Source organism: Drosophila elegans, unplaced genomic scaffold (genome assembly GCF_018152505.1).
Source record: "Drosophila elegans isolate 14027-0461.03 unplaced genomic scaffold, ASM1815250v1 contig_243, whole genome shotgun sequence".
NCBI classification, from domain to species: Eukaryota; Metazoa; Arthropoda; class Insecta; order Diptera; family Drosophilidae; genus Drosophila; species Drosophila elegans.
In genome coordinates this window covers 85,097-95,115 of record NW_024545617.1, presented here as the reverse complement: position 1 = coordinate 95,115, position 10,019 = coordinate 85,097, and the positions used below count along the sequence as shown (strand labels likewise).

Genomic DNA, 10,019 nt, shown 5'->3' with positions numbered 1-10,019 from the left:
AAATATGAATTATATTATAGAATTATATATGAAAAAATTCTAGTTACTGTGGGCAAACGTGGCGTGTAACAAATATAAAGAATTTTAAAACGATTATGAAGCTAAACAAAGATAGCCATATTCGTATCAAGATTATTTTCCTCCCTCCTAAATGCAATTTAAAGAAAAATACTCTATAATAAATTTTGTATTACTAATTTCTATTTTAAAAAAATATGAAAGTAATATGAATTAAAAACATTATTCTGGTTGATCCTGCCAGTAGTTATATGCTTGTCTCAAAGATTAAGCCATGCATGTCTAAGTACACACGAATTAAAAGTGAAACCGCAAAAGGCTCATTATATCAGTTATGGTTCCTTAGATCGTTAACAGTTACTTGGATAACTGTGGTAATTCTAGAGCTAATACATGCAATTAAAACATGAACCTTATGGGACATGTGCTTTTATTAGGCTAAAACCAAGCGATCGCAAGATCGTTATACTGGTTGAACTCTAGATAACATGCAGATCGTATGGTCTTGTACCGACGACAGATCTTTCAAATGTCTGCCCTATCAACTTTTGATGGTAGTATCTAGGACTACCATGGTTGCAACGGGTAACGGGGAATCAGGGTTCGATTCCGGAGAGGGAGCCTGAGAAACGGCTACCACATCTAAGGAAGGCAGCAGGCGCGTAAATTACCCACTCCCAGCTCGGGGAGGTAGTGACGAAAAATAACAATACAGGACTCATATCCGAGGCCCTGTAATTGGAATGAGTACACTTTAAATCCTTTAACAAGGACCAATTGGAGGGCAAGTCTGGTGCCAGCAGCCGCGGTAATTCCAGCTCCAATAGCGTATATTAAAGTTGTTGCGGTTAAAACGTTCGTAGTTGAACTTGTGCTTCATACTTACAATTGTGGTTAGTACTATACCTTTATGTATGTAAGCGTATTACCGGTGGAGTTCTTATATATGTTTAAATACTTGTATTTTTTCATATGTTCCTCCTATTTAAAAACCTGCATTAGTGCTCTTAAACGAGTGTTATTGTGGGCCGGTACAATTACTTTGAACAAATTAGAGTGCTTAAAGCAGGCTTCAAATGCCTGAATATTCTGTGCATGGGATAATGAAATAAGACCTCTGTTCTGCTTTCATTGGTTTTCAGATCAAGAGGTAATGATTAATAGAAGCAGTTTGGGGGCATTAGTATTACGACGCGAGAGGTGAAATTCTTGGACCGTCGTAAGACTAACTTAAGCGAAAGCATTTGCCAAAGATGTTTTCATTAATCAAGAACGAAAGTTAGAGGTTCGAAGGCGATCAGATACCGCCCTAGTTCTAACCATAAACGATGCCAGCTAGCAATTGGGTGTAGCTACTTTTATGGCTCTCTCAGTCGCTTCCCGGGAAACCAAAGCTTTTGGGCTCCGGGGAAGTATGGTTGCAAAGCTGAAACTTAAAGGAATTGACGGAAGGGCACCACCAGGAGTGGAGCCTGCGGCTTAATTTGACTCAACACGGGAAAACTTACCAGGTCCGAACATAAGTGTGTAAGACAGATTGATAGCTCTTTCTCGAATCTATGGGTGGTGGTGCATGGCCGTTCTTAGTTCGTGGAGTGATTTGTCTGGTTAATTCCGATAACGAACGAGACTCAAATATATTAAATAGATATCTTCAGGATTATGGTGTTGAAGCTTATATAGCCTTCATTCATGGTGGCAGTAAAATGTTTATTGTGTTTGAATGTGTTTATATAAGTGGAGCCGTACCTGTTGGTTTGTCCCATTATAAGGACACTAGCTTCTTAAATGGACAAATTGCGTCTAGCAATAATGAGATTGAGCAATAACAGGTCTGTGATGCCCTTAGATGTCCTGGGCTGCACGCGCGCTACAATGAAAGTATCAACGTGTATTTCCTAGACCGAGAGGTCCGGGTAAACCGCTGAACCACTTTCATGCTTGGGATTGTGAACTGAAACTGTTCACATGAACTTGGAATTCCCAGTAAGTGTGAGTCATTAACTCGCATTGATTACGTCCCTGCCCTTTGTACACACCGCCCGTCGCTACTACCGATTGAATTATTTAGTGAGGTCTCCGGACGTGATCACTGTGACGCCTTGCGTGTTACGGTTGTTTCGCAAAAGTTGACCGAACTTGATTATTTAGAGGAAGTAAAAGTCGTAACAAGGTTTCCGTAGGTGAACCTGCGGAAGGATCATTATTGTATAATATCTTTACCGTTAACACAAAATTTTGTATTATTTAATAATACAAAAAAATAAATTTGCCAAAAAATATATTATATTATATAATCTATATATATATATATATATAAATATGTCAAAAAATATATCAAAAATATCTTATCTAATTTAAAGCGTTTTAATGAAAGAAAAAGTATAGTCCTATGGACTTAAATAGCTCGAGCAAATGGTGTCCAATGCCGAGTAATTATTATGAGATATCAATTACGAGTCGTGGGCGGAGGCTCTGATGTCCATAAAATAAAAATCGACCTGGCCAATCGATTAGAGATACAGATAGATAGAAGATATATATACGATATGTTAAATATATAATATATAATAGAATATAATATAATTACTTTGTGTGTATATGGACCATAATATACACGCGTTGCGCATATGTATTGTTCATCTAAGTTATGGGCATACATTGGTTAATGCAACAACCTAAAATATATAATGTTGTACCCGGTTAATAATCAGGTTAATGTTTTATATAAAATGCAATATATATCAAACTTAAATAGAAATAAAATGAAAAATGAAAATTGGTATTATATTGTTTATATGAAACTAAGACATTTCGCAACATTTATTTTAGGTATAAAAATACATTTATTGAAGGAATTGATATATGCCAGTAAAATGGTGTATTTTTAATTTCTTTCAATAAAAACACAATTGACGAAATTAAAAAAACAAATATTATAAAACTCTAAGCGGTGGATCACTCGGCTCATGGGTCGATGAAGAACGCAGCAAACTGTGCGTCATCGTGTGAACTGCAGGACACATGAACATCGACATTTTGAACGCATATCGCAGTCCATGCTGTTATGTACTTTAATTAATTTTATAGTGCTGCTTGGACTACATATGGTTGAGGGTTGTAAGACTATGCTAATTAAGTTGTTTATAAAATTTTTAAATAAAATTTATAAGCACATGGTATATTATTGGATAATTATTTATTATTCATAATATTAAAAAATATATGAAAAACATTAACTCACAATGGATGTGATAAACGAAGAAAATATTTTCGTTTTCAATCAAATGATACTGAGAAATGTCTAGCATAAAAAATGTTGAAATATTTTTCATCTAGAATTGTCTCTTATTAATGATTAGAAATTCGAAAGCTATTGGAAATGTTATTGCTCTTCGTTGGTTCTTTATAATTATCGAATTTATAAAATGTTTTCTCATTATATTTAAAGAATTAATTAATAAAAAGTTATATACAACCTCAACTCATATGGGACTACCCCTGAATTTAAGCATATTAATTAGGGAGGAAAAGAAACTAACAAGGATTTTCTTAGTAGCGGCGAGCGAAAAGAAATCAGTTCAGCACTAAGTCACTTTGTCTATATGGCAAATGTGAGATGCAGTGTATGGAGCGTCAATATTCTAGTATGAGAAATTAACGATTTAAGTCCTTCTTAAATGAGGCCATTTACCCATAGAGGGTGCCAGGCCCGTATAACGTTAATGATTACTAGATGATGTTTCCAAAGAGTCGTGTTGCTTGATAGTGCAGCACTAAGTGGGTGGTAAACTCCATCTAAAACTAAATATAACCATGAGACCGATAGTAAACAAGTACCGTGAGGGAAAGTTGAAAAGAACTCTGAATAGAGAGTTAAACAGTACGTGAAACTGCTTAGAGGTTAAGCCCGATGAACCTGAATATCCATTATGGAAAATTCATCATTAAAATTGTAATATTTAAACAATATTATGATAATAGTGTGCATTTTTTCCATATAAGGACATTGTAATCTATTAACATACAAAATTTATCATAAAATATGGCTTATAGTTTAATCCAATTAAAATGCTTGCGTTTTAACACAGATTAAATGTCATTAATTTGATAAAGTGTTGATAGATTTATATGAATACAGTGCGTTAATTTTTCGGAATTATATAATGGCATAATTATCATTGATTTTTGTGTTTATTATAAGCACTTGTATGATTAACAATGCGAAAGATTCAGGATACCTTCGGGACCCGTCTTGAAACACGGACCAAGGAGTCTAACATATGTGCAAGTTATTGGGATATAAACCTAATAGCGTAATTAACTTGACTAATAATGGGATTAGTTTTTTAACTATTTATAGCTAATTAACACAATCCCGGGGCGTTCTATATAGTTATGTATAATGATATTTATATTATTTATGCCTCTAACTGGAACGTACCTTGAGCATATATGCTGTGACCCGAAAGATGGTGAACTATACTTGATCAGGTTGAAGTCAGGGGAAACCCTGATGGAAGACCGAAACAGTTCTGACGTGCAAATCGATTGTCAGAATTGAGTATAGGGGCGAAAGACCAATCGAACCATCTAGTAGCTGGTTCCTTCCGAAGTTTCCCTCAGGATAGCTGGTGCATTTTAATGTTATATAAAATAATCTTATCTGGTAAAGCGAATGATTAGAGGCCTTAGGGTCGAAACGATCTTAACCTATTCTCAAACTTTAAATGGGTAAGAACCTTAACTTTCTTGATATGAAGTTTAAGGTTATGATATAATGTGCCCAGTGGGCCACTTTTGGTAAGCAGAACTGGCGCTGTGGGATGAACCAAACGTAATGTTACGGTGCCCAAATTAACAACTCATGCAGATACCATGAAAGGCGTTGGTTGCTTAAAACAGCAGGACGGTGATCATGGAAGTCGAAATCCGCTAAGGAGTGTGTAACAACTCACCTGCCGAAGCAACTAGCCCTTAAAATGGATGGCGCTTAAGTTGTATACCTATACATTACCGCTAAAGTAGATGATTTATATTACTTGTAATATAAATTTTGAAACTTTAGTGAGTAGGAAGGTACAATGGTATGCGTAGAAGTGTTTGGCGTAAGCCTGCATGGAGCTGCCATTGGTACAGATCTTGGTGGTAGTAGCAAATAATCGAATGAGACCTTGGAGGACTGAAGTGGAGAAGGGTTTCGTGTGAACAGTGGTTGATCACGAGTTAGTCGGTCCTAAGTTCAAGGCGAAAGCCGAAAATTTTCAAGTAAAACAAAAAGCAAACTATTAAGAAACACAAATAATAATAAAAGGCAAAAATAATATACTTGAATAATTTTGAACGAAAGGGAATACGGTTCCAATTCCGTAACCTGTTGAGTATCCGTTTGTTATTAAATATGGGCCTCGTGCTCATCCTGGCAACAGGAACGACCATAAAGAAGCCGTCGAGAGATATCGGAAGAGTTTTCTTTTCTGTTTTATAGCCGTACTACCATGGAAGTCTTTCGCAGAGAGATATGGTAGATGGGCTAGAAGAGCATGACATATACTGTTGTGTCGATATTTTCTCCTCGGACCTTGAAAATTTATGGTGGGGACACGCAAACTTCTCAACAGGCCGTACCAATATCCGCAGCTGGTCTCCAAGGTGAAGAGTCTCTAGTCGATAGAATAATGTAGGTAAGGGAAGTCGGCAAATTAGATCCGTAACTTCGGGATAAGGATTGGCTCTGAAGATTGAGATAGTCGGGCTTGATTGGGAAACAATAACATGGTTTATGTGCTCGTTCTGGGTAAATAGAGTTTCTTTCATTTATGGAAGTTACTTGTTCCCCGGATAGTTTAGTTACGTAGCCAATTGTGGAACTTTCTTGCTAAAATTTTTAAGAATACTAATTGGGTCAAACCAATTAGTTCTTATTAATTATAACGATTATCAATTAACAATCAATTCAGAACTGGCACGGACTTGGGGAATCCGACTGTCTAATTAAAACAAAGCATTGTGATGGCCCTAGCGGGTGTTGACACAATGTGATTTCTGCCCAGTGCTCTGAATGTCAAAGTGAAGAAATTCAAGTAAGCGCGGGTCAACGGCGGGAGTAACTATGACTCTCTTAAGGTAGCCAAATGCCTCGTCATCTAATTAGTGACGCGCATGAATGGATTAACGAGATTCCTACTGTCCCTATCTACTATCTAGCGAAACCACAGCCAAGGGAACGGGCTTGGAATAATTAGCGGGGAAAGAAGACCCTTTTGAGCTTGACTCTAATCTGGCAGTGTAAGGAGACATAAGAGGTGTAGAATAAGTGGGAGATATTAGACCTCGGTTTGGTATCGCCAATGAAATACCACTACTCTTATTGTTTCCTTACTTACTTGATTAAATGGAACGTGTATCATTTCCTAGCCATTATACGGATATATTTATTATATCTTATGGTATTGGGTTTTGATGCAAGCTTCTTGATCAAAGTATCACGAGTTTGTTATATAATCGCAAACAAATTCTTTAATAAAAGGAGTGCATTTATGTATTTTTGATTTGAAAATTTGGTATAACTCCAATTACTCAGGTATGATCCAATTCAAGGACATTGCCAGGTAGGGAGTTTGACTGGGGCGGTACATCTCTCAAATAATAACGGAGGTGTCCCAAGGCCAGCTCAGTGCGGACAGAAACCACACATAGAGCAAAAGGGCAAATGCTGACTTGATCTCGGTGTTCAGTACACACAGGGACAGCAAAAGCTCGGCCTATCGATCCTTTTGGTTTAAAGAGTTTTTAACAAGAGGTGTCAGAAAAGTTACCATAGGGATAACTGGCTTGTGGCGGCCAAGCGTTCATAGCGACGTCGCTTTTTGATCCTTCGATGTCGGCTCTTCCTATCATTGTGAAGCAAAATTCACCAAGCGTTGGATTGTTCACCCATGCAAGGGAACGTGAGCTGGGTTTAGACCGTCGTGAGACAGGTTAGTTTTACCCTACTAATGACAAAACGTTGTTGCGACAGCATTCCTGCGTAGTACGAGAGGAACCGCAGGTACGGACCAATGGCACAATACTTGTTCGAGCGAACAGTGGTATGACGCTACGTCCGTTGGATTATGCCTGAACGCCTCTAAGGTCGTATCCGTGCTGGACTGCAATGATAAATAAGGGGCAATTTGCATTGTATGGCTTTCTAAACCATTTAAAGTTTATAATTTATTTTATGAACGACAATGGATGTGATGCCAATGTAATTTGTAACATAGTAAATTGGGAGGATCTTCGATCACCTGATGCCGCGCTAGTTACATATAAAAACATTATTTAATACAATGACAAAGCCTAGAATCAATTGTAAACGACTTTTGTAACAGGCAAGGTGTTGTAAGTGGTTGAGCAGCTGCCATACTGCGATCCACTGAAGCTTATCCTTTGCTTGATGATTCGATAATAAATATATATATATATAATATATAACATAATCAATTTAAATTATCATCATATATGTTTGATAGTTTTTGTTGTTATATATTATTTATATATTTTATTAGGAGGAGGAGGTTAAATATGATATGGATTAGATATAACCTAATTAAACAGGTAGCCAAATGCATCGTCATCTTAATAGTGACGCGAATGTGTGATATTATATATCTTAAGAGTATAAGTCACATACAGTAGCCTAATGTTCTATCGTCATCTATTTAGTGACGCAGATATAAATTGTCAAAATATAATAAGTCTTGCTTGATAGCAAAACTTATGTCTCTTATTAAAGGCAAATGAAATGATATCTATGCATATTAAAGAAGAAAGAATTATAAAGCCATATAAATAAACATATTTTAATATGAAAAATATGAATCTAAAAACTACACAAGTCTTTTTTGGTAGCCAAATGAATCGTCATCTACTTAGTGACGCATATAATAAAATGTCAAATTAAAAGAGTCTTACTACAAGTCTTTTTTGGTAGCCAAATGAATCGTCATTTACTTAGTGACGCATATAATAAAATGTCAAATTAAAAGAGTCTTACTACAAGTCCCTTTATTAAAGGCGGCAAATTAAACGGTATATATATTTATTTTAAATATATATATACAATTTGAAAAAAAAACTAAAACGAAAAATTGCATACATATTAAAAAGACTTTTAATATGAAAAATACGAGCCTAAAAACTACAAGTCACTTATGGTAGCCAAATGCATCGTCATCTTAATAGTGACGCGAATGTGAAAACAAATGCCGAGTGCTGAAGTTCCAGGTAAGAGCTTAGATATTATATATCTTAGGACTATAAGTCACATACAGTAGCCAAATGAATCGTCATCTATTTAGTGACGCAGATATAAATTGTCAAAATATAATAAGTCTTGCTTGATAGCAAAACTAATGTCTCTTATTAAAGGCAAATGAAATGATATCTATGCATATTAAATAAGAAGAAAGAATTATTAATACAAGTCATTTTTGGTAGCCAAATGAATCGTCATCTTACTTAGTGACGCATATAAACAAATCTCAAATTAAAAGAGTCTTATTTATATTATAAATATATACAAATATACAAAAAAAATGTTCCATATGAAAAATTTGAGTCTAAAAACTACAAGTCCCTTATGGTTGCCAAATGGAATCGTCATCTACTTAGTGACGCTGATAAAAAATTGTCAAAGTAACAAGATTTACTAAAAGTTTCGAATTAATAAATGAAATGAATATGAAATGAAATGAAATGAAATGGAATGGAATGGAATGGAATGAAATGAAATGAAATGAAATGAAATTTAATATATTTAATATTAAAAAAATATATCTATATTCATTTGGGTAAATTGAGAATATCCATACAATGGATTGCTTATAGTAAAGCAACAAAATATATGGGTATTTCTCAGAACATATAATATTAATATGATTTTGTGAATTCCTATAATAAATAACATTCATATATATGAAAATGTTATCATATATCAATATTATTGATATATTATATATGGAATGTATGGAAAATATAAAATATTCCTTCAATTTCCTCAAGCATATGGAGGAAATTCATATGAAGGCAGACTTTTAGTACTGTAAACACGCAGTTTAAAGACGGGGTGTCCAAAAACATATATAGGGTAGTGCCTGTTGGCTGGCAACCAAATATATGGGTATTTCTCAGAACTTATAAAATTAAAATTATATTGTGAATACCTATAATAAATAACATTCATATATATGAAAATGTTGTGATATATCAATATTATTGATATATTATAAATGAAATGTATGGAAAATATAAAATATTCCTTCAATTTCCTCAAGTATATGGAGGAAATTCATATGAAGGCAGACTTTTAGTACTGTAAACATGCAGTTTAAAGACGGCGTGTCCAAAAACATATATAGGGTAGTGCCTGTTGGCTGGCAACCAAATATATGGGTATTTCTCAGAACATATAAAATTAATATTATATTGTGAATACCTATAATAAATAACATTCATATATATGAAAATGTTGTAATATATCAATATTATTGATATATTATATATGAAATGTATGGAAAATATAAAATATTCCTTCAATTTCCTCAAGTATATGGAGGAAATTCATATGAAGGGAGACTTTTAGTACTGTAAACATGCAGTTTAAAGACGGCGTGTCCAAAAACATATATAGGGTAGTGCCTGTTGGCTGGCAACCAAATATATGGGTATTTCTCAGAACATATAAAATTAATATTATATTGTGAATACCTATAATAAATAACATTCATATATATGAAAATGTTGTAATATATCAATATTATTGATATATTATATATGAAATGTATGGAAAATATAAAATATTCCTTCAATTTCCTCAAGTATATGGAGGAAATTCATATGAAGGGAGACTTTTAGTACTGTAAACATGCAGTTTAAAGACGGCGTGTCCAAAAACATATATAGGGTAGTGCCTGTTGGCTGGCAACCAAATATATGGGTATTTCTCAGAACATATATAA

General features: G+C 34.4%; 3 non-coding genes across 3 annotated transcripts; all 3 read left to right on the top strand.

Annotated features, from left to right (window-relative positions):
* The first annotated feature begins 242 nt into the window (after positions 1–242).
* LOC121467212 lies at positions 243–2,224 on the top strand. The gene has a single exon (XR_005977350.1). It is a non-coding gene; the product is annotated as a small subunit ribosomal RNA (ribosomal RNA).
* Positions 2,225–2,960: 736 nt separating this feature from the next.
* Positions 2,961–3,139, top strand: LOC121467207. The gene has a single exon (XR_005977345.1). It is a non-coding gene; the product is annotated as a 5.8S ribosomal RNA (ribosomal RNA).
* Positions 3,140–3,493: 354 nt separating this feature from the next.
* LOC121467218 lies at positions 3,494–7,465 on the top strand. Its single transcript, XR_005977356.1, has one exon. It is a non-coding gene; the product is annotated as a large subunit ribosomal RNA (ribosomal RNA).
* Positions 7,466–10,019: the final 2,554 nt, after the last annotated feature.